The following is a 26,202-nucleotide window of genomic DNA, read 5'->3' on the forward strand; positions in this document are numbered from 1 at the left end:
TTGATTCTGTGTTAATACTTTTGTTTTAATGGTATGCTATTGCTCACTTCTATCTCTGGTTAACTAAGTCTGTTGAAATTTGCCAAGTACCGCTTGACCAAAGGTTATAACGTATCAGCCCACTGGCATCTACTTCTCTTTTCCTGTTGTTGCTGTTTTCAATTGTATATACTGTTGAATATTCCGGGTATATAGCCCTGTGACTTTCCCTCCATAGAATTCTGATTAAAGTTTGAGTTACTTCAAACAAGAGCTTGATTAATTGCCCTTCCAGAGATCAAAATGTGAGAAAATTCCTAGGTAGCTTCCAAATATAATTTGAGTAGCCAAACTATGAAACTTAGTAATCTTTAAAGAATTACTACTAAAGCAATTCATTTCTACTGGACTTATGCAATACTTTTTAGAGGCAGAAAAATCTACCTCTTTTTTAAATAGATTGCGTTAAATATTTTAAGAAGCTTCAAGTGAGAGAGAACTGCCTTAAAGCCTTCACTTATCGTGAAATGTCTTCTCGTGAATTAACATACCATTAATGGGATTTACAGTTATGACAAGCCCTGGTCACCTGGGGAGGAAGATTAAATAAGATAAAAAGGAATTATCCAGCAGGTTAGGATGGAACAGAGAGATTAGCATTGGGTACATCATTCATAGAGGGATTTAAACTATCAGTGGAAATCAGAGGGATTGCTTCCTATCCCTGTACTTGTACTTCCAAACTGGTGTCTCCAGGGCCTCTCCTGTAGTGTTTGAGCAAGTCCAGGATGCCTCAACTCCTTCTCCCCCCCCTCCCCCTCCCCCCCGTCACTGCTTGTAGAATACTGGAAATAGGCAAGCGTGACTTCATGCAACCTAATAGTCTCATTACATGTGGATGCCAACTCTGTCATTGTTCAGTGTCCATATGTTTGTTCACAAGTCATCATAGAGGAGTCATGAGCCAATGGGACAATAGTCAGCCAGGAATCCAGCATTCCAGGTGTGGGTTTGTTTCTGCCACAAATAGTGAAAGCCTTTCCTCTGCCTTCTTCTATTTATATCGATGACACACGCCTTGGAAATTTTAGGTAAGGCGGAGGAAAGGTGGTTCTGATCGTACTGCTCCATGATTTCATCTTAGTTCGCACATCTTATAGTTTCTCAAATATAAGAAAGATCCTCTCTTGAATAGGGGATTTTATGAAGTTTTACTCAAGGAACTCAAATTTATAATTGTCTTTACAGCTTTTGAAGCATTTTAAATGACCTCTTGTGGAATACAACTGTACAGGTCTTGCCCTTCTTCGCACATGTACCTGCCTCATTGGGCTTCCAGTTGACTAACACTTTTTAGAGTTCTCTTTCCTTCAAATAGCTCAACAAATATATATATTATTGCCAACTCATATTCTGGTCACAATGCCAGGGACTGGGCATATAAGGGTTAAGAAGATATGATTCCTGCCCTCAAAGAGCTCACACTTACTTACAATATTAAGAATGCTAATCTGTTCCTTTCCAGAAAAAAAAAAAAAAGAATGCTAATCTATTATCAAACTCCATCTAAAAAAAAATATTTCATGCCTTTGTGGAGAGTCTGTTGGTATTCATTTGGAAATGGCCTGAGGACTTTTTCTATGTCTGTGAAGTTATCAGTTAAATACCTGAAATGTGATGGGCTCTAGAAGGCACAGTTAACGCACAACAGACTCGCCTTTGAGAATTAATGTTATTTAACTTGCTATTTCAAAGCACATGGACCAAAGTGATTGTTTGAATCAGTGGATAGTTTGGGGTGACTATAAAATTTGTTCTATCTTAAAATGTCATGAAAGGAAACACTATTTCAGTTGGTTATCATTCCCAAGCTTGGCAAATTTTTATGACTTTAGAAATTCTCAAATTGAAACCAGGACTTGTTTTGTTTCTGTGTACTTACAGAGGAACGGGGTTACTAGTGTTTACAATAGAGTATTTTGTGACATCCAGATATGGTGTCACAGATAGTATTTATACTCTCTACTTCAGATAGTATTTATATAGCTTTAATTTTTGTGTTACAAAATTAGTGCCACGGGCACTATAAAAGTTCAATCAATAGAAAGTATGTAAAGAAAAAGTTAATCATGTTCCCTTCCAACCTCCTAACGTTTCTGCTCTCCCAAATTAATGGTAACAGTTTTGGGTGATTCTTTTTACCACGTTCCTCAATGGCCATTTATGGCTTCTTTAAAGATTACAAAATCTTTTCATAATGTGTCAATTACTTATAATAATCCTATGGGGCAGATACTATCATCATTCCCATTTTATTGATGATGAAATTGAGGCTCGAAGTTAAGCATGTTACTTTATGGAATTACAGTGACAGAACGCATCTTTTTTCTAATTCAAACACCTGTGCCCCGAAGCATATTGTCAGCCCTCAGAGACCATTTTTTCCCCTACAGAATTCTTATAGCACTTATATTTCCTGTGATTCATTTGTTAATTATCTGCTGCCTTCTCTTCGTTTTGTACTGAAATGTTACCAAATATTTCACATATATGGATTTTTCCCCAAATAGAATATAAGCTGATTGAAGGCAGGGATGGTATCTTTATACTTCAATTTGCCTGTGGTAGGCCATTCAAGAAACTGTTGAATGAATAAAAGCTACGTAGTATTCAGGTGGTTTCTGATCAAACATTTATCCTGACAATAATTCAAGAATTACAGCATCTTATTTTCTAAATTTAAATGGAAAATATGGATGCAGTTGTAACATTTCTATTGGTGTACTGCAGCTATGTATCCGATAGTGCTATTCTTTTATAAATAAATGTGAACATTGGGCCAGCCATATTTCCTTGCTTATTTTTGGCCTTGTAATCTTCTGGAAGCATCCTGTGTAGCTATCGGTCATATAATCTTGTGTGAAAAGCAGGATCTAACCAAGTTGTGGCGTTTCCTTTCTTGTTGTTTTCTCCTTCCCAGTTTGTATTTGAGATAAAAATCTAGTTGACCCCAGTTCGTTCCAAATTAGACAAGATAGCCCCACTTAGTTTGGCTTTATGTGATGTGGATTAGCACTTGTTTTTTGTTTTGTTTTGTTTTGTTTTGTTTTGTTTTGTTTTGTTTTGTTTTGTTTTATTGGAGGCAATGCAATCCCCTAATCTCCAGTATTTCCTATTTTGTTAGGGCCCAAAAGGGCTGGGAGATATGTTGTAGCAAAGCTTTCCCCTTTCTGTCCTTCCCTGACTCTCAAATGGCTGCCTTCAGATCCCTGCAGTGAAGTGCCCTTTTAGGCAGAGAGATGCAAATCAGAGGCTGTGAAATAGAGGAGAAATAGTTCAGAAGAGTTAACAGATTTTCCTTCAACAACCAAAAAAGAAGTGAAATTAGAACAGCCATAAATCATAAATTTAATGCAACTGACTTTACAATCTTCAAAAAGCTTACGAAAGGCGAAGATTGTGAGAGAGTTGATTTTAGAGCGTACATTTACTAATGCATGTTTTGTTTTGCCTGTCTCTAGAATTTCCATTGCTGAGTCTGTTTATTTAGAAATCAGCGTCTAACCAAAAGCAGTATATATTTTATGAACATTCTTTCCTCAAATCAATTGAGAAAGATAATGTTACGCCTTTGAGTTTTACTAACCACTGGCGTGCACAGCAGCCATTTCTATATTTCAGTAACATAATACATCCGGCAGACAAACCTTAAAAACTCTGGCTCTCTTGAAAACCAGTCGCAGGAAGGTAAATATATGATTTATGACTCTAGTAAAATTTGAAGCACTGTCTTGAAATCTTCAGGGGAAGGCAAGATAAAGGGATTGGAAAATTGGTGCTGGCCTTTCTAGGCAGATTTTAAGTGAGAGCGTCCTAGGAATGCAGTCTGCTGCCTGCTTCAACCCCCAAAAGCTGATGAGCATCATCTGAATGCTATGTGCTATCTATTGAAGCGTTCTATTGAATTCCACGTTACAATCAGACTTTAAAATGAGAGCTAGCTCACTTGGACCGGAGAAATATGGTGTCCTAGGGTCACTGACAATTTTAGAATATTGCCTCCTGATGTCTTTTGGCATCACCGATATTTTATTTCCTTAGTATGACTCAGAAACAAGCATGTATGATATCAAAAAGGAAAAAAAAATCTCTGTATACATCACATAAAAACTTAGAAACCACTTTTTTGCAGGTGTAGAGAAAGTGTCCTTTCTGTGGCCAGAGGGTCTAGTGAAGCATATTGGCTACAAGGAAGCATGTGTGTGAAAGGAAACTTTCTCCTTTACCCCAAATACCTGCAATTATGTAGTAGGTCGTTTTAGAAGCTCCAAGTTTTTAAGTGATGATAGGCATACTTGGGTAATGTAGGACACTGTGTCTTTATTTTAGGATTTATAATCCTCTGGTATATTCAAAAGGGGAAATACAAATTATATGAATTGCTAAAAGGGTTTGATCCAACATAAATCTGTTTAGTTGAGTATATTGTAAAATCGCTAGCTTCTTGATTCTGTTCAGACTCCAGAGAATTTATTCAAGCGACATATGAGCCCATATTAAAATACTTCTATTCATGCCACCATGGGAATGTGCTTTACTTTTACAGGCCCTCTCCCCACCCCACCCCCCCTACCAAAGCACTTAGTGTATAAATTAGTTCATGTTGAAAGGTTATTTACATGTTGCCAATGAATATTAATCGCATATGTTTATAAACACTTATATTATTTGCATAGTAAACAACCAAAAATGGCTTCAGTTTGCCTTACAGAATCAGATTATGTAACTTCACTGACATCCAGGCCTATAGTGGAAAAGCTGTAGAGAAAGGGAAGTATACCGTTTTCCGTTTTTAAAGGTTTGTTTTGTTTCTTTAATATCTATTTTGAGCACTTATTTTATCCCAGGCGCCCTGTGCTGGTGTTTTTCACATGTACTATAATATAATCCAACAACCCTGATGGTAGGATTTCTCCATGGTCACAGATGAGGAAGTGGGAGCTCCAGGAGGCAGTGCAGCGTGAGGGTTCCAGAGCTACACCATGTGTGTTTGAGTCCTGGCTTCACAACTTGTTATGTGAGTTCAGCAATTATTTAACTGTTCTGGGCTCTGGTCTCCTTATCTGTAAGATAGGGTTTCTTTGAGGACTAAAAAGGCTAACGTGTGATAAAAGCTTGGAACAGGGCCTGGCCCAGAGGTGGGCCTCATTCGGGTTGGGTGCTGCTGTGAGGGCAAGCCAGGCCCCCACGTGGCTTCAGTTACTGACCCCTGATTCCAAGTCAGGTACCATGACTCCAAAGCCCAAGCAACAGCAAGTACTGTTCAGAAACAAAGTGTATTATTTTCCTCAAGGTGTTTATAATCTCACTAGGTTATTAAACCATGTACATGTAGAACTAGTAAAAACAGAACTAAATACTTGATTCTAATAGGAAGACGATAGGATTGTTTTGAAAACACTGCAGTGGTAGCTGGCTCCTTAAGATAGCCTGTTGGAGAATCTTTTTGAAAAGCCCATAAGTTTATCCACTTTTATTATAGTTCTGTATGTGTCTATTAAAACACACATATGTATCTAAATGTGCATGGATGTGTGGGTACAAATGTGTGTGTGTGTGTGTGTGTGTGTGTGTGTGTGTGTTTAAACTAAACCAGATTTTATGAGAATTACCAACATCAGAATCACTTCTTTCCCTTTTTAAAGAAACCTATTCTTTTCAAGGCTAGAGCATGTTCAATATTTTTTTGTAATCCTAGACATTAGTTTTAGTGTGTGCACGTTTCAGTCATTTTTTAAAAATTGTGCTCATCAGAGCTTTACAGGAATAATTGAAGGTTAACAAGTGTATATTAGAAGGGAAATGCATTCATAATTTTGCAAATGCAGTGTTTTAAGGGGACTGATTTCTGCAGAGGCGCAGCTATTGCTGCTTGTATTTGAAAACTGCACACACACTTTGTGTACTCCTGGTTCAGTTTTGTTAGGGAGAAGTCTACCCCCAACCTCTGCTTTGTAACAGAATGTATTCCTTTGGTCCAGTTTATTTCCTTTCTGTTTCACCTTGGTTTTTTCAAGAAAGAGCTAGTCTTGGATTTCATTGGCCAGAGTGGATGATGATTGCTTTTGAAATGCTGGCTTGTTTTGCTGGAGAACTAGTAGAATTTTAAATAGTTTTCTGGGGTTTTTTTCTTTTTTCTCTAAGAGATCTGGACCCCACTGAAAATGTTCGGGGGTGGCCTTAGGTGCTACCTGGCCCAGTGTTTGTGTCACCTACTGGAACCAATGCCTAGAATTCAACTTGCATTTTCAGGGCCTACTGAAATTCTATTATTGAGAAGTTTACTAAAGAAGTTCAAGTCTTCTGAACAGAGAAAACAACAGGAGCCATAATAAGTGGCCTGAGAAGAACCTTTTGACTTTTGTAGAATTGCCTTTGTCAGTAGTGAAGCCAGATTGAGGATAGTGGACTTCCCTCCCTTTTTTCGTGATTCCAGACCATGAAATTTTCAGTACCACATTTCAATTGGTTAATTTTTGGAAAGTTTAGTCCCTCATTTTTTTTTTTTAACCTTTAACAATACAAGAAAGCTAGTGGGAGGTGATTTTCCAGTAAATTTCGTCCTATCTGTTTTCTAAATCAACCTTAATTTTAGTTCCATCTTTGCCTTCACATCATAAAATAATCAGTGTTGGTCACGCAGTAATGCTAATACTGGTTAGGTTGAATCTAATTTGTTGATGTTGATTCTAACTGTACTTTATTATTGTTTAATTTGATTTTGTTTAGATTGTATGTTGTACATTCAGACTTATTTAGATGAAGAGCCATTTCTGCGGCATCCCTCTACTGGATCATTTTCAGTGTGTTTCTCTGTGTATTATATGTAGGCAGGATTTCCTGAGTATATAAAAGTTCTCCACTTAAAACTACCATTCCCACGGTACATGATACATACTTCCTTCACATTCAATGTAGTAGAGTTTCGGTGAATTTTTGTGTATGTGCGTGCTGATGGAAACTGGAAAGGCCATGCTGAGGACCGTTTTAACAGTGTACGATAATTTTCACAGTACAGTTCCCTTGATTACCGGTGTATACCGTGACCATGAAATAGAGGTTTTGAATTAACATTCACAGTGAAAATACTAAAGCCAAGTCACTCAGGGCCTAGGGCAGAAGATGTTTGGTGATTCAACCTTTGTACAGATTTAATTAATTGCATTTGATTTCAAATTTTCATCTTTTTTGAAGAGATTTCACTTCTTTGAAGTTAAATTAAACCTTTTTTAAAAGAGGTTTTTGTTTTAATTCCAGTTACTTAAAATACAGTGTTATATTAGTTTCAGGTGTACGATATAGTTAGATCTTTGTATTGTTGGATACAACTGAGGTATAAGAGAAGGAGCACCAGAATTGATTGGGTCTAGCTCAGTTCTGCTATTTTCTTATTTGTCAAATGAGGCATGGTTGGGAGGAGGTTATTGGGAGACGGCCTGAATTAAATGATATGGATAAAACAAACTGAGATACTTTTGAAAACATTCTGCAATAATTCATATGGCAATGGTTTGGAGAGTTGTCATGGTGGTACCTTGGGGCAGGTGGTTACAGTGCTCTAGCAGAACTGTTTCTACCTGATGACTTATGTGGTGGCCCTGAATGTTTAAAAGGAGGAAATTCAACTAGTCATTGTGTCAAAAGGCAGTGATAGGTGTCAATGTCCCTCCATGATTACGTGCCAGTGTATCTCCACCAAGTGATCAAAAGGCATTCAGTAAAATAAGCTTACTGCTCATTTTTATTCATTTCTTCTCCTCCTCGTTTCTACTTTTCCGTCTTCCCTCTCCACCCCACTTTTGCTCAGTGTGAGACTTTCTCTTGCTCTCCCCTCTACTCTCCAGCCTCGACTCTTCCTGCTTTTTCTTCAGAACAAGGGATTGGAATTGAGCAACCAGTGAAAATAGGTATTCAACTATTTTAAAAGATTTTGTTTTTTCTCTTTAATTTTTCAATCAGATGAATTTAACCCTCTGTATGCATTGCTTAAAACAAGTAATTCCTAAACTACATTACATTGCCTTTATACTTCCTTGTGGCCTTTAAAATAATTGTCTTATGAGCCAGTGACTTTTGATTTAAAACAAAACAAAACAAAACAAAACATTAAATGCCTTTGGAACGGAAGAGAGAGAATGTTAGAGCTTTAGATAGATCGTACTGTTATACTTTAAATCAGCTTTCTCATGGCTCCAAAGAATATTGCATGCCAAATATTTTCAGATAACCATACAGACTGTATTGTGTAGTCAGTTCATTCTTTCATCCATTTGCTGATTCTTCTCAGACTGTTGTTTGGCTTGTTCTGATATTTATATTTCTCCTTTCACACTTGATTCTAAGCTCCTTGAAGGCAGGGGCTACAACTGTAGATTCTGTCGGCTGCACAATGGCTTCTCATATTGAATCAGGTCAATAAATACATAGTGATCAATCTGAGTTTATCCTGAATGTGAAGAGTCAAAAAAGGGGATTCCTTCTTAAGTAAGAATCAAGACCACTAAATATCTTCTTCCTAATTTACATACATAGCATTTCTATTTACCTTTATGAAGACTTTAAACTGCAATTAGAATGCTATAATACATAGGCCATTCGTAGTACATTTGAGAGTGTGCTTAGAATGTGCTACAAATGCTACAGATGCCATCTTACTTAAAAATCACAAGGAGGAATTTTTTAGTTGAATGTCTGCTGGGAAACTACTGCCAGGAGAAATGTGGAAACCACATGAAATTCACTACATAAAGAAATCTGGTTTCCATTTCTGCACTGCATTTTGTGCTAGCAGGAAGAAGATAAACAAGCTGTTTGAAACTAAAGTGAATGGCAAAGGGATTAAAATTTTAAAATCCCGTATCGTAAATGTATTCTGGAATTTGTGAAATTTAATCCCATCACATAGGATCCTTTAAGAAGGGAGTAAATGTGTTGAGTCTTTTACTTTTAGATATCTCAGTGGAATGGATGAGTAATTTTGCTTCCTGTTGATGAGTAGTAATACAGCCATAACATTTGCTTCAGTTGAGATTAAAACGAAAGTCTCATGCTAGTCTTTAGTAGGCAGACATTATTTTCAGAGTGAGAGAAGGGAAGGAAGCAGGAAAACTCCCTTTTTCAGGGTTGGTTTTAAATCATCCCTTCTAGAGATGGCAGAATTTTACTCTAACGTTTTAAGTTAGCTATTTTTAAAACTCTATATGAAAAGGTATATGTGTGGGGCAGATCAAAGGGGAAGGATTGAACTGTTTATTTTCAGAAAAATAGTCTGGAGATTCTTTTTTTATTTTTCTTATTAGTGGCCCTTATACAATTTAAATATGTTTTGAAGTTGGTATTTAAAAAGGAATAAACTCGATTAAGATAAAATGGATTGTGAATAATAAAAATGTTGGCATTTAAAACATAAAGACCAATCATTCCAATTGTGATTTCCCTTTAGTAAACGTAACCAGATTGTGCTTTCCCATGTTTGGGAGTAACAGACATGCATTTCTAAATTCAGGGGGGCCTTGTGCTTTGAAAAAACCCGTGAGATCAAGATTATAACATTAAGTTCATCATATATTTGAGTGGATTAAAACTTTTCCTCACACAGCTCAATTCCTACTTTATGGTAGAAAAGGAAGGCAGAGTTATTTAAGGTTTATTTTGATTACTTTTGTTTAACATGGTGGTTTTGTTTGTTTGTTTGTGGCTGCTGTTTTACCATTTAACTTCCAATCTGAAAACTTTTTGCTGGCTTCTCTTAATAACTAATACATAATTTGTCTAAGCCTGCATTCATAACCAAGGTGTCCTGTGTCTTTGGAAAGTGCCATTTTTCAGATCACACATAAAAAATAAACTTCTGGTCACTCCATTCATTTGTTCACCCATTCACTCATTCATTCCTAAACGTTTGTCAGACTCCTACCATGTCACAGACACTGTGCTAGAGACGGAAATAATGCAAAATGCATGCCTTCAAGAAGTTTGTTTGGGATGACTTAAGGGGCAAAAACCATTGTTGAGAAGAATGAGTTGGATAAATGTATACTTATATAGATGCTCAGGTTCATCTAACAGTAATAGACTAGGGAGCTAGAAGGCCTGGGTATGTGTCTGGTTCTACCATTTTGCTGTGTGGCCTTGGGAGCATTACTTGCCACCCTTGTGATTTGGGTGTGGTTATGAGGATTGCATGAATTAACTTGTGGAAGCTCTCAGCATGGTGCCTGGCATTTATTAAGTGCTTTATAAATGTTAGCTTCAGGGATGATTTTCAAGATACTTCACAATAAGTACAGTAGGGGCACCAATCAATTAGAACTGCTATTGGCTGTAAAAATCTGATCAGTGTATGGTCTGGATGTCAGTTCAGTTAGCCTCATTGGTATTATTGTTTCTACTTAAAATTTCTGAACCAAGCTTTATGCCTCACTCCTACCTCATCCTGTGAGCCAGGCTTTGTGGCACTCATAGACCTGGGTGCCTGCAGTTTGTATTTTTGAAATCTTTTTAAGTAGCTAGACTTAGTATGGACCTTTTTGTGTGTTCCAGATCATTCAGGATGTTTTTCTATACTAATACCTTCTAGAAGACACTAGAGCCAAACCCTGGGTTCTCAATTTCTTTCCTCTAATGTTGGTTGGTAATTGTGATAGTAAAGATAGTAAACAATTTCTTCATTTGTTTTCTTCTTCCTCTCCTCTTCTCCCTCCCATCCCTCCTCGTCCTCTTCCTGCTTATAAGAAAATAATATTTAAAGCTAATTGCCTCACATTCTTTTTTAGAAAGAGATATATACCATACATAAATTCACTCTTTACAGTAAGTGGTCAGCAGTTTGTGGTAAGGATAGAACCTATATAAGAGCATTTGGAGGAAGTTAAAAGACATGTGAGGTGTGAAAGAGTTTTGTTCTTTTGTAGTCAGAACACCTGAGTCCCAGTGCGACTACTTACTAATCACTTACCTACATAGCTAATTTACTTGACTGTGTGTTCCATTTTTCCATCTGTAAACTTGGGATGATAACAGAACCTTTTGCATAGGGTATTGGGAGGATTAAACAACATATTACTTATTAAGCACTAAGAACATAAATTTCAATGAATTTATTTAATTTGTATACTTAAGCTCTTAGGATGTAATTGGCATGAATTTATTCAGCAGATATTTAAAGCACTTATATGTGCCAGACACTATTATAGGCACTGGGGATACAACAGTGAATAACAAGACAAAAACTCTTGTCTTCGTGACTGTCCAGTTCAATGAAAAAAAATTAAAGCAAGAAAAGAGAGTAGGGAATCTGAGGTTGCACTGTTAAATAGGGTGTTAGGAAACAAGAGGTTTGAGAAAGTATTTGCAAGTGGTAAGGATGTGAACATGTAGACTGCTGGCTAAAGAACCTTTCCAGAAAGGGAGAATAGCATATGCAAAGGCCCTGAGGCTAGCGTATGCCAGGAGGCCAGTGGGGCTGGGATAGGGTGATAGGAAGAATAGGAGAAGGTAAGATTGGTGCCAGAGACCTGCTTAAGATCCAAATGATACAATGACAGACATAGAGAGGGATATCAGGGACCAACCGATGAAGGCTTATTAGAGGAGAAGGTGGACCTTGAAAGTGCACAGGCTATGAAGAAACACATAGAAAAAGGAGAACATTCCTGTTAAGGAGAACAACAACATGCACAAAAGGAACAGACAGTGGAAGAGGTGGGCTTGGAACATATCCAAGATAGCTTGTCCAGAACAGAGAGAGAGCAGTGGGGGAGGGAGGGACACAAGATTGGATAGAGTGGGGTTGGGTGACATCCTTCCTCGAGAGCCAGGGAGAGGACTTTTCATTTCTGCTGATTTAAAAAAAAAAAAATTCCAGTCAGTGGAAGCAAATCAATGGTAAGATATTACAGTCCGAATTTAAAATCTAGGGATACACTATATACATAAAATTCTGTGAGGTTTGTTTTCAGAGATAAATAAAAAATATAAAATGTAAATGAGAGTTTTGATGTATAATAAAGAAAAAAATATTTTTCTTTTAAAAAGTGCTGACTAGAAAATAAAAGATTTCCTAACATTCAACCATGTGAGGTACAGTTATAAGTATCATGATTTGATAAACTAAATACTGTTTTAAGTACTAAAATCATAATCCTTTGAATGAATAATCTTGGTGTTGATAGAAACCAGGGATCTCGTCCTAAAGGTTCTCTTCTTTATGCCCCTGATCAAGCTTTAAACAGAAGGGTTGTTTGGCGGGCTGCTATGTGTACACAATGACATGCTCACAAACATGGTACAGAAATAAAGGAGACAAGTGACTCAAGTCATTTCAGCGGTCGCACACTGCCTTTGGAAAATTATCTTGCAGTTTGAGATGTACCGGCACTAGTTTTTCATTCATTTCTGCCCTTTTTCGCATTCTATTCCCTGTCAAGCTGCACACAGAGGTAGTAGGATGGGGCAAAAGGAAAGAACAAGCACCCTGCTAGAGTCATCAGACTCTCACGTGTCCCCGTTGGCGCATGCTGTGCTCAACGTAATCTCTTCAAAAGACGAGCTCTTACTTGAAAATAAGTTTCCATCATCAAATGACTTCTGTTGCTGTGTTTCTGCCAGACAGCTCCTCTCACAGCGAGGTACAGCCCAAGACTGCCGTGCTGACTATAGCCTGTCTCACATGGAACTAAACTTATTTTTCACGTGAATTCATCCTCTTCAGAAATTGAGCAGTATGTACAAATAAACATGTTTCTTTACCTTCAAAACATGAACAAGATTCAGTTTTAAGTTGATGTTCATGAGATCTATTTTAAGAAATAGATGATGTACTCATCAGTTGAGTGATACAGCCCAGAATACTATTAGGAAACTTGAGACTCTATTTCTGACTTCACCATTCTCCTGCAGCAGGAATTTGGCTCCCTGTTGATGAGTTTCCTGAGTGTCTCTGTGAAACAGATGCAAAATATCAGCTAATGCACCCAGTAGAATTTCGCTGAGGGATGATACAAACTAATTGGTCTGGTGTTTGCTATAAAATGTGAATTACTTTTAAAAATCTTAGCAATTCTTCTATTAATAGGTTGAAACACTCTGTTTAAAACAGTATGAATGTATTAAGTTTGGTTTGGGGACTGGATTGTTTACTCTTTTCATCAGTGATTTTGATGACAGACTCCAGAATAAGTTCATTAGTTTTGGATGACACTAAATTAGGCGGTGATGTTAACCTCCTGTATGATCCAAATACAAAGTGGCACTTGCTGTGCAGTCTAACAATGACTAAAAAGTAGAATACAGCTCAGGAAGAACAAATGAATGGTACAGGGCTAAAGAGAACAAACCAAGACCTGAATGTTAACCATGACCCATTTCTCAACTTAACTTCAGTATTGTAGGACTCTTACTAAGAATTAAAAAAAATTTTTTTTCACATTCGAATAAAAAAATAGAGATGTGAACTAAATCAAGAGTGCTGCTGGAATGTGAGGGGAAGACACAATAAGTATCACCTGAGAATAATGTTTCCCCCATGCTTGGCGTTAGTCATATCTATTTAAGGAGACATGTTCAGATTCTATGAAAGATATGAAAAAGTAAAGGAGGGTACGATAGATGAGCAGCTAAAATGATTCGGGGTTGGAATGTGGCAGTATGGTGGGCAGGAAGAGGGGGATTGAGTTTAAGAAAGAAGGTGGTATTTTGACAGAGGAAGAAGCTTAAAATCAACTTAACTGTCTTTAAGTAAATTAGATTTCAGTGGAAGAAGGATGTTCAGCCACACTTCATCTTCCAAGGGAAAGTAAACAAGATAAATTAGTGTAAATTGCTACCAGAGACCTAGATCGAGCAAAAGAGAGCACTCTGTGGAATTGATTGCTGTTAAACTCCAGGGGGTACTACCATGATAGCTTGTGGATTTTCTCTCAGTGATTATTTTATAAAAATGGGATTTATCCACTTTGTTTGGATGATTGGTTATCTTATTTCCTAAAAGCATGATTCTCTAAGGCAATCTTTTGGTTTAAGTATATTTGCAAAGGAATTGAAAAATTAGTTTTGTCTGTCTCCATCATTTTGTGAAATTTCTTGCTATTCATGTACTTCAAAGAATTTACTCAACAAATATATATAGGGCATGGGCTTATGTTAGTAAATGTTTTTATAATGGTAGGAAACAGCAATATATGCTATCATTGTCACTGAAAACAATGCATAATTTCTTGCCTAACCTCTGCTTTTGATTATTTACATGGAGTTTTATATAAAGACCATACTTCAAAACTGGTATAATACAATGGCATATCTGTTGTTGCTTGATTATCAGCTTTGAGATTTCCCTTAGAGAAGTAATGATTTTTAAGCTCAAAAAGTATCATTCTAAACATTTAGCAATAAATTCTGATCTGATTAATGTTAAGTAGCTTAATATAAGATGTTGTCATGGTGATAACTACTCAGAAACATAAATGAACATGCAGGACAAGAAAACAAAAGAGAAAGAGAGAGATGACTTTCTAATGTATTTCTCTTGCTTTAAAAATATTCCAGCCAACGGTGAGAAAGAGACTTTTTCCTTAAACACCTTTTTATATTTTTTGAATTTTGAACTATGTGAGAATGTATTGAAACCATTATAAATGTTACCTTAGAATACTAAACCTTTTTTTTTTTTTTTTGGAACAGAAAAAAAAGAAATTCAGGTTTCCCAGAATAATTTACTTCAGTCTTTTAAAGCTAGTCTGAGATCATTAGATGAGAATGTTTAGTTACTCTTCATTGTTTTCAGGGCTTCAAGTAAGGAGACCTTGAGTAATGGATGCAGAGGGTGTTTTGAGAATGAATCCCTGTCTAATCTTTTAAATATTCCTTTGATACAGAAGCATGAATCTTTTTTAAAGCACTTAACATAAGCAAGTATTTGGTAAGATTCTGCCTTTTCACACAAACAGGTATCCTTGAGACTTCATATTGAATTAACTACTTTTTCAAGTAGGAAAAGAAAATACAATTAGAAACAACTGAACAGTAGCTCCCTACTTTCTGTTATCTTGATGCAGGGATCAAAGGAGAGAATTAGCTTTTTTGTTTTGTTTTGTTTTGTTTTGGTGCTACTATGTACCAATATAATAAAATGCAAGTTAAAGCAATAGCCAGTGTTAAGGGTGTGATTAGCTTAGGGTGCTATTAAGTATTATGGCCAGAGGACCAGAAATACCCATATCCTCTGGAGACTAGAGCAACCACTCTCCTTGTGGTTTCTGAAGAAGGAATAATGGCAAGAAAAGGAAAATAGCACCTCGTTATTTGCTGGGGATTTGGCCCCACACCCCAGTGCAAAGAACTCTAGCTGCCTGGGCCGGACCACCTATATGCAGCAGTCACTTCTCCTGAGGTGATGAGGCCCAGATAGTTTCAAACCAAAGGGGCCACTTCTATACTCACATCCATACCTACGATTTTTCCTTATCGCACTCCTACCACATGTAACAAAGACTCAAGTTAGAGTGACGTGTTTGGGGATGGGAGAAATGAGCCTTGGCTCTGGAAATGCCAAGCACAGGGAAGACATAAACCAGAGGAGGAGCCACACCTGTGCATGCTGCTGGATCCCTATCCATCACTTAGCAAGGGTGGCCCAATCTACCGAACCACAGCAATTCTTCCTCCCGGGGTGAGGATGGTGTGTGAGGAAGATTGTGGGTAGATGGTCTTTGAAGGGCACTTTCTCCCGAGGACCACCGACAGGGCAGCGCCGACCCACGGTGGAAAGTGGATGAGCCACACTGAAGTTCTGCTCTGCTTTGGTTTCAAAGCCCAGGGCATGTGTCCCTTGTGGGTATGCTGAGGGCACATGCAACTCTTTGTCTGGAGGCTGAGGACTTGGCACAGAGGCAACTGAGTCATTTCAACCAAGTTTATAATGTAGGTTCGTGATCTAGTCAGCAGTTGGCCATTTTTAGTCTATCCAAAGAAGCAATCTTAGTAAATCGGGTTATATGTATCTATGTGTTAAAGACCTAACTGGTCCTTAACCCAATTAATCTTTCAAAAATACAGCTTTATTGGGTGAAGTGTAGATGGGAAGGAACTCTGTACTGTCTTCCCAACTCTTTGGTAACTCAAACATTATGTCAAAGTAAAGTTTTTTAAAAAGTAGAAAACAAAAGGGGTGCCTGGGTGGCTCAGTTGGTTAAGCATCCGACTTTGGCTCAGGCCATGATCTCGCAGTTTGTGAGTTCGAGGCTCTCATTGGGCTCTGTGCTGACAGCTCAGAGCCTGGAGCCTGCTTCCGATTCAGTGTCTCCCTCCCTCTCTGCCTCTTCCCTGCTCGTGCTCTGTCTCTCTCTCTTTCAAAAATAAACATTAAAAAAAAAAACTTCAAAAAAGAGTAGAAAACAAAAGACCTAAGACTATAATGCATTTCAGAAAAGAAATAAGTTAAAGTGTATGTTTGTAAGGGAATAAAGATATTTCAATATGTTTAATATATAAAAATATGTATAGCTTTTATGTTACCATGCTACTCAAAGGCTTTTGGTGGTTTCCTATAATTTATAGGATACAGTTCAAATACTTGAGCCTTAGTATGTAAAATCTCTTAAATCCAGTCCTGGTCTATAAGTTATGTTATCTGCCCCATTCCAAATCTCTAGCTAAACTGGTATCCTCACGGACCTTCAAAAGTGATTTCCCTACAGGATGCCCACCATTCTTCTATCTCATGAAATTTAGAGCAATCCTGCAAGGCTCCTTGTTTCTTCCACGAAGCCTTTCCTAACCACTGCCAGGCCAGGGTAGTGTGCCTTAAAGCAAATATTGCATGTAAACCTTCAGTGCTTTCATTTAGTAAAACCCCTATTTGTAATATTAATTTTATATGTCTTTGTAGCATTTCTCAACTAAAATTTTTTTCTCTACTAAAGTTTTTAATCTGCTCCAAGCCAGCAATTATATATTTGTGATTTCTTCCCATTGCTAAGAATATTTATTCCACAAACTTTTATCAGTTACATTGTATGTGCTAGGCACATTTTATGTGCTGCGTCTTTGGAATATGGAACAAAATCAAATGATTTTTTTTAAGTTTATGTATTTATTTTGAGACAGAGAGAGAGAGTGCACAGGAGGGACAGAGAGAGAGAAAGGGAGAGAATCCCAAGCAGGCTCCTTGCTGTCAGCACAGAGCCTGATACAGGGCTCGATCTCATAAACCCCTAGATCACGGCCTGAGCCATATTCTGCTGTATTGTTTGTTGGATTGTGTGTCAGATTCCTCCTTAAGGATGGGCATCCAGTCTTTTTTCATCAGATCTCCAGTAATCAGAATAGTGTTTGATACATGTGCACTGAATGAGACAAATGCTAAAATACTGCAGCTGAAGATTATGGTTGATTGGTGGGACAATTATGACTGAGGCCGTCACTTAGAGAGGTCTTTAGCTGCCTGAGAATCACATTCTTGTGATTTTGTTGTTGTTGTTCTTTTTCTTCTCCACTTGATACTTTTAATCATGCTGTATGTATGAATCATCACACATGTTATAACAAAGGATTTGTGTGTACTGTCTGCTATCATAGTAATTATTTCACATACAGAATCTACAGATAAACATATAGAAAGTTTTTTGAGTTCCAGGAATACGTGCTGCCAACTCTGTAATCTCTAGCAACAGGTATCAAGTCAGCATTAGACCTGAATACCTTCAAAGGTTTTGACCCATCTTTGTATTTCAAGTGTCTGGCACAAGCAAGGTACCTAGGACAGAGTATATGCTTAAAATATGTTTGTGCAATTAATAATAGGAATAATCACACTTCCTCTCCCCACCCAGCATCTTTTTTTGCGAGCCATTTTTAATCTCTTACAGTTTTATCAGAGCTGCTTAAAAAATAGAACTCACTGATTTGAATTTCTATTTAACTTTCCCCTACCTTCATGCTCTAAAATCCTGACATGGCTAACAGTGGGAGCTCTGAGACCAAAAAGGAACAAGAAAGATTTTTGTCATCTAGAAGTTCATTTTCAGGTCCATGAATGGCAGAGAATTGATTTCATACAGAATTTTAAACTGAAAACTGCTCATTACTTACTAAGAAAGAAAACCTCATGATTCTTTTACGTAACTGAGATCCTCAATTATATTACACAGAACAAACAGGCACAGAGTTTACCTTCAAAGAATTTATCAAAATCAGCATACTGAAACTTTGAAGCCAGTTAGTTATTCAGCTCACATTTTCCAAAATATCTCATAAGAAGTTCAAGTAGAGAGACTCTAAAGTTTTGAAACTTGTCTTGATAACTTATATTACCACAATAAGATTTTTTTTTAAGTGCAATTTCCTGCAAAGTGGAGATTAATTCCTGATGCTCTGAGAGTTTGGGTTCTTTAGATAAAAGACTACAAAGGGAAAACATGAACATACCATCTCCGGGAGTAATTATACTTGTTAGATTTCATGGGTGTTACGTAGTTTTCCTGAACATTAGCACAGCTTTGCTCTATTTCAGAATTAAAAAAAAATCCTTATGGTTTTAACTACCTATATTATAATTTACTTTACAATAGTTTGGAGTGGGTGGAGGTGAATCCTTGTTAAATGAATGAATGTCTTTTCCATTAGTTGTTCCATGCAGTCTCCCTCTCATTGTATCAGCGTTTCTTTGAAAGGTTAACTGCACAATAATGGGAAAATATGGAAGCACATCTATTTCTTCATTATGGTCCATTACTTCTTCCTGTATGAGTTAACACAGGGTAGAAGGAACCTTGCATATTTTAACAAAAGGTTCAATGGTGATGGCAGGATAGACGCTTTAAACAGGACTGAGTATACAGTTGTTCTGTTATCAAGACATTGCCTGATTGAGAACAGCTCTCTGGAAACATTCCAAGTATGTGTCTGGAGTACCACAGGGTGCTGGAGTGATTAGAGTTGCTCATGAGCAACCAAATGCCCTGGCTTGTCTCCACAAAGCAATTGAAGTATATGGGATCCCTGAGAGACATGGCTTAGTTGAAAGTATTCTCTTCCTGTTCTAGCCTTTTTTCCCTCATTGGAAGTATTAAATGCACAGCAGATCTCTGCACAGGAAGCCCTAATGCAGACATTAGATTTGCAAGGTGTCCCTGGCCGACTCCTTATGACATAGGCCCCTCCCACAGTCTTATTGCTTGTCAAAACCTGTATTGATGACATTTTATCTTTTAAATGTTTATGCATTTATTTTTAAGAGAGAGAGCACAAGCAGGGGAGGGGCAGAAAGAGAGGGGGAAGAGAGAGACTCCCAAGCAGCCCCATGCCATCAGCGGATCACAGAGCCCAATGCAGGGCTTGATCTCCTGAATTGTGAGATCATGACCTGAGCTGAAATAAAGAGTCAGATGCTCAACCTATTGAGCCATCCATGTGCCCCACTTCCTAGACATTTTAAAATTAGGTATAGATTATCAAGTCCTGCAGGCCAAATTGCAATAATGATAGGTGGATGGATCCACAAATAAGGGGTTTACACTATTGCTTCAAGAGATGAAAATTGGCATATATTTTTGGGATGAATATGGTTCTTTTGCATTTAAATTTTCATAGGTCTAGTGGTGTAAATGTTTATTAGTGGTTGATAAAGTCAGGGATTGTGAAAATTGTACTAGTCTTTGGATATATTCATTAGCTTTTTCTTTTAAACAATTATTCACATAGTTCAGGTTTCACCATAGTTTGTTTTAGTTACTGTCCAACTCCTGTTACAAGGCAGATTCCTTCTCTATTTCTGCACGTTGTCTGGGTAGTGTTCTGTAATGAGTGGCATTTTCCTTCACTCCAGAAACTTCTTAGTAGAAAAGTCTCTTCCAGTTTTCCAGCAACCAGAGTGGGCTAAGATTAGGCACTCCCAGAGCTTGAATGGGTTCAAATACTCCTTCCTCTATGTGTCATCTGGATTCTGGGGCTACTCAAAGTCCAGTCTTCCTAGCTACATTTCTGTGACTGCTGCTTCTCAGAAGAAAAATCGTAATTGTGTTATTTTCATTAAGCCCTGAAGAATCATATAATCCTTTCATCCTCTCTTCTGGGCTTTAGGTTTCAGGAAAAACAACTTTTTGCCTAAGGGTATTTTAGTTTTCAAATGGTTGAGCCATCCACTGACTTTTTGGCTTGTTAAGCTCTCTAAATGTGACCACTAATGGCCAATGAGTCTTGACCAAGTAGTCTTTTTAAACTATTCCGGTAAAAAATATTTTGGTAGCTTGAGTCTTAGGAACAGGAAATTAACTTGGAGATAGTTAACTTGAACTTAGGGATAGGAAGAAACCTTAGAAAGATCTTAGGTGATTTAAAAGAAAACTTCCCAAGCAAACTTGACTTGTTAGAAAGTGTATTTGCAGCTATGGACATGGACTCATATTCCATTTTCTGGCCGGATGACATTGGATTAGTTATTTGATATGAACATCAGTTTCTGTAACCGGGAAACAGTTTGTTGTGATATTTAAGTGAAATACCCATTATCTTGTTTCTTTTTTGTTCTTTTGCAGAAATTTGACTTCCAGTTTTAGTAGCATCATCAAAGAACTGAGAGCAAAACTCATAGCAAAATGTTGGGTTTTGCAGTATGTGAAAAAAAAAATCCCTTGCAGCTCTGTTTATAAACTTAGCTGCATTTTTTCTGAGTATGTTTAAGAAGCAAGTTTGGAAGGAGCTAGAAATCTATGCACTATAAAAGCAAATTAGCTTTTACATAAATGTTTTTGAGGGAAAGGATCACACAATAGAAGAATATCACATGAGAAATCAAGAGTTTTTTGGTTTTGTTCTAGTTAAGCTTTAAATTCACATACTTTAAGTATGAGATCTATGTTAAATGCACTGTTTTTTACATCTTCACAACAACCTTTTCAAGTAGGAGTACCATTAATATTCTTCTTTGATAGATGAGGAAGCAGGCTTGGGAGGTCAGGTACCTTGCTTCACATCTCACAGCTAATAAATGGCAAAGCTGCTATTTGAACACAGGTGTGTTGGACTCAAGCTTTTAACAACCAACTGGGAGGGCTGTAGTGAATGGGGGAGACTCTAGAGCTAGGCTGCCACTTATTAGCTGTGAGACCTGGGGCCTTAATCTCTCTCTGCCTCCTCAGTGAATGAAAATAGGATTAAATGAATTCATATCTGTAAAACTCATAACATAGCACCTGGAGTATGGTAAGGACTTCAGTGTTAATTGGTGTTGTCATTGTCAGTATATTATTATAATTATTTTCTAAAGATGGTCGCTTAGGCTAATTTTCTTAGAGTTTATGGATGGTACATCAGAGTATGTTTAGTTTTAGTTTTGTTTTTTTGTTTGTTTGTTTGTTTGTTTTCTGGCTGCAAGAGCCAGGGAACATTTGGGTCTGCGTTCTCTATGTCTGACCTCCTCTAGTCTGGCTAACTACCCTGACATGAATTCTTAGAGTCCATGTTTGAAGAAAGCTGGTGGATTGTACCTTTTGGTAACCAAATCATAAGGAAGGAAAATTGAGGGGCACCTGGGTGGCTCCGTCCGTTAAGCATCCGACTTCAGCTCAGGTCATGATGTCGCGGTCTGTGGGTTCGAGCCCCATGGGTTCTGTGCTGACAGCTCGGAGCTTGGAGCCTACTTTGGGTTCTGTGTCTCCTCTCTCTCTTCCTCTACCCTGCTCATACTCTGTATCTTTCTCTCTCAAAAATAAACTTAAAACAAAATTTTTTTCTCAAAAGAAGGAAAATTGAATTTGTGAGTTTGTAGGGATCATGCCAGCCCTGTCTTCATTTATGTTAAACTAAAAATAGAAAAAAAAAATCTAACCAAGGTGATGTTTCCACATTGTTTGGAATAGTGATACTATTTTTCTTCAGCCTGAATTTTAACTTCTGTCCATCATTGAATTCACAATCTCTTTCTATATCCTGGTTCCTTTTTTTTTTTTTTTTTTTTTCCAACGTTTTATTTTATTTTTGGGACAGAGAGAGACAGAGCATGAACGGGGGAGGGGCAGAGAGAGAGAGGGAGACACAGAATCGGAAACAGGCTCTGAGCCATCAGCCCAGAGCCTGACGCGGGGCTTGAACTCACGGACCGCGAGATCGTGACCTGGCTGAAGTCGGACGCTTAACCGACTGCGCCACCCAGGCGCCCCTCCTGGTTCCTTTTCAACATAACTTCTATCAAATAGGGATTAGTTTTGTACTTCAAAGGTCATACCTCCAATTGTTCTAATAACTCCAAAACAAACTGTGAGGAATAGCACATAATTTCAAGCAGAGGAGAGTTTGTAACTGGTATGAATTAACTAGTGATATTGACTATTTCCCCCACCGTACTTATTCTATGTTGTCTTCCTTATTCATCTTCAGCTCTTTTGATTTGGGATTTTGTTTGGGAACAAATAAGTATAGAATGGTTTCTCTTTAGTCACCATGAGCATGTTAGTGAGTAATTTATTACATTTAAAAAAAAATAGAATTTGGGGCACCTGGGTGGCTCAGTTGTTTAGGTGACTGACTTCAGCTCAGGTCATGATCTCACAGTTCATGAGTTCGAGCCCCACGTTGGGCTCTGTGCTGACAGCTCAGAGCCTGGAGCCTGCTTCAGATTCTGTGTCTTCCCCTGTCTCTGTGCCTCCGCTACTCACACTCTGTGTCTGTCTGTCTCTCAATAATAAATAAATGTTAAAAAAATTTTTTTAAATAAATGAATAAATAAATAAATAGAATTTAATGTCATATGATAAAAGTATAAGAGGAGAATATAAGAATGAGATTACTTGAGTCATAATTTACCTCCTGGGGAGGTATGACTTCACAGAAGGAAGGGAAGTAGATCAGATGTGTATTTTGTCTGAAATTCTTATTTACTTCTTATTTTCCATTTAAAATAATCAAGTAGTAGAGCTGTATACTGTCTACCCTGCTCTGCAAGACCTCAGGGCCAGCTTCTCCTTGGTGGTGAGTGAGGGGATACAAACATTCTTTGCAAAATGTGCTGATTTCAACCTTAGACAGAAGAGTTAGGCTGATGACAATATTGAACTGTGTTTGTCAAATTGACTTAACTAATATTTATTGTATAGTCATCTTGGGTTGTGCTGATTTCTGTATCCAGATGATAGATATAAATAAATAGAACAGTGCCAAAAAAAAAAAAAAAGAAAAAGAAAAAGAAAAAAAAGAAAAAAACCCAACTCTGTAAATAACAGTCCTTGAATTTTTATTCACCCTGTTGTTGAGGGAGATCTAGAAGAGGGGATGTGGAATTGTATTCCAGACCCAAGAAATGTCAAGTATAGAGGCTTGAAAGCATGAAAGAGTGATGTATTTAGGGAACTTTTACATGTGACCAGAGAACAGCACCTGGTGAATAAGAGGTACTTACTATCTATGAATGAATAAATATTTGTTGAAGGAATAAACAGGGTCCTTGAGAAGAATGATGGGAAACGTGTGTGGAATGTAAAAGGGCGCAGATCAGGGAGACTGCTAAGGAGCTGAAACTTGGTCCTTCTGGTAAGTGGTTCATAATTGGGATATTGCTGCTGCCTTGTAAGGAAGACCAAGCCCTTCATAGGGAGGCTTCCAAGATTTCACTGTTTCATTTTTGTTACATCTGTCCATGCATACTGTCTGCTGATACCTGTCACTGTTAAGCTGAGTTGTAGGTTTATATGATGCAGTATAGAGAAGAGTACAGCTATGTACAGAGAAAGATGGTGAGCTATGGTTATAGGTGGTGGAGAGTTCTTGAAGGCAATGGGCTTGTGTGTTAGAGGCATTATTCTAGTAGAGGTGTGGAGGGTGGCTTGAAATGAGGAAAACTGTGTGAAGGATGATGGATGCCAGAACTAAGGCACTGGCAGTGAAGATGGAGAGAAAGTGAAAGAAGGAAGATGGTAAAGTGGTAATCTTGACAAACTTTTGATTGAGCAGTTTGATGAGAGAATTGAGAGAGGGGGATGATCCCAAGGTTTTTGTTTAAGCAAGTGGGCAGAATGACAGTATCAATAACCAGACAAGGGATCCAGGAGAAGGTGCAGGTAATAGGAATGTTAGGGATAATAATCATTTCAGTTTGGGATACAGTGAAATTCACAAGTATGTGAGCCATGCAGACAAAGATGTCTAATTGAAAATATAGGACTTGATCTCAAAAGAGACCTTTTTAATCCTGAAGTTAACCAGGGAGAAGTCTATACCAAGAATGATTTCAGGATAAATTAAAATGGAATAAAACTATGGCTAGATTTACTTGTATTTAAAAGTAGTAAAGTTTAGGGTTAACAGTTAAGATGATTATAGCATTTATGTTTGTCTGTCACAGGTTTAGTATGCATTAATTTTGCTAGGTTTCAAGTTTTATGTACAAAATGAGTATCAAGGTGGATTCATGCTTAAGTGAAGGTACCTGCAGACTAAGTTTTCTGGATCTTATGGCCAGGACCAAGCTAGCACAACAGTATTTAGAGTCCACATACCTAAGAGGAAATGAGCATCTTAAATGCTGAATTTGAAATCATGATGAGGCAATAGTGGTGCCCATAAGCTATGTTCTGAGAAAAACCTAATCTGTTGATTTAACTGACTAAAAATATTGAAAGTGATACAATTCCTTAGAGCATATGCTTCATGGGAAGTGAAGGGAGACTATTATAATTTCAAATATTAGAGAATATTTGTCACAAGTACTATAGTTGAAACTTAAATATATTTAATGATTGAATATAGAATGAGTTTTTTTCTTTTTTCCTGGGCTTGAGTCCATCAACTCAGGAAGGAAATATAAATTAATGGAGCGTAAGTTTAAGTTTTAAATACAAGGTTTTGAGACCTTTCCTGCTTAACTGTGGGTCCTTTGTCAAGTGACTATGCTCTGTTTTGAAATAAATGTGTCCATAAGTGAATAGAGAAGATTTGAGACCAAAAACACTTTTTTCCTTGGCAGCATCTGAGACTTGGACACCAACTCTTGATTTTTACTGTTTGGTTTAGAAGGGCCTGACAAGTTACACCTTGGTAATTTATCTTCCTTGGCTGACATTTTTGAACAAATACCTTAGTGTTTTACTTAGAGCTGGTGTCGTACTTAGTATTTCCTTTTTTTACTGTTTAATATAACTTGTTAATGTACCTTATATCAGAGAAAGGCCGCTAACGTTTCTGGTAAGAGCAGTGTCTAATGATGAAAGGTTGGTAGACTATCCTATAGATGGCACATAGACTGCAAATAGATAATTTATTTTATTGTTTTGTGTTTTCATAAATGACGAAGGATATAGCTGTGCTTCAGGTTTATTTTCTAATATTAAAGGTACCTAAAATAAGCATTCATTATCAATATTAAGAAGCATTTTCTGAATGAGATATCACAAGAAGTCTCAGGAAGGTGCCATTTGTCTAAATTGCTTTATATCTTTTAAGAAGAGACATTCAGAGTGCCTGGGTGGCTCAGTCAATTAAGCGTCCAACTTTGGCTCAGGTCGTGATCTCACGGTTTGTGAGTTTGAGCCCCACGTCGGGCTCTGTGCTAACAGCCCAGAGCCTGGAGTCTGCTTCAGATTCCGTGTCTCCCTCTCTCTCTGCCCCTCCCCTGCTCATACTCTGTCTCCCTCTCTCTCTCAAAAATAAATAAACATTAAAAATTTTTTTGTATAAAAAAAGACACACAGTAAGATCATCATTAATTTGTGGAAGTACTAGTTCTTAAAAAATTATCTTCTCCTATATGGAGTAAATTTAGTTAATTAAAGCATGCTGTGTTCTGATAAGACAAGTACAGGGGAATTATATTTACTTATAATAACAGTTGATCTGTTTCATTGCTACACACTCTCTCCTGTCTTTGCTCAGGTATCTTCCAAATTGTTGTCATTGTTTGCACAGGAGACAGGGTAAAGAGCATGACTGGATCAGCACAAATATATTTCCACTTTTGGAATAATAATAGACTGGCTGTAAATAAGTACTATCTTTATTTGCAAACAGCAACCCTCTTACCCATGTGGGTGCACCTTGATTTTTGTCTTTAATTTTTAAAAGTGATTACAAGTAAACTGATGTAGGAGGGAAATCTTATATTTCACTGAGTCAAAACCCATTGATAATGATTTATTCATTAATAGTTATTGAGTACTTATACTTACAGGTTGTGCCTTG

The 26,202-nt window shown here is 37.4% G+C and overlaps 1 protein-coding gene across 13 annotated transcripts in view; it reads left to right on the forward strand.

Annotated features, from left to right (window-relative positions):
• The window catches only part of DNM3 (dynamin 3), a 563,955-nt gene that overhangs the window by 311,656 nt on the left and 226,097 nt on the right, over positions 1-26,202 (forward strand). The gene's annotated exons all lie outside the window — the stretch shown is intronic.

This window comes from Prionailurus viverrinus, chromosome F1 (genome assembly GCF_022837055.1).
Source record: "Prionailurus viverrinus isolate Anna chromosome F1, UM_Priviv_1.0, whole genome shotgun sequence".
In the NCBI taxonomy this organism is placed as follows: Eukaryota; Metazoa; Chordata; class Mammalia; order Carnivora; family Felidae; genus Prionailurus; species Prionailurus viverrinus.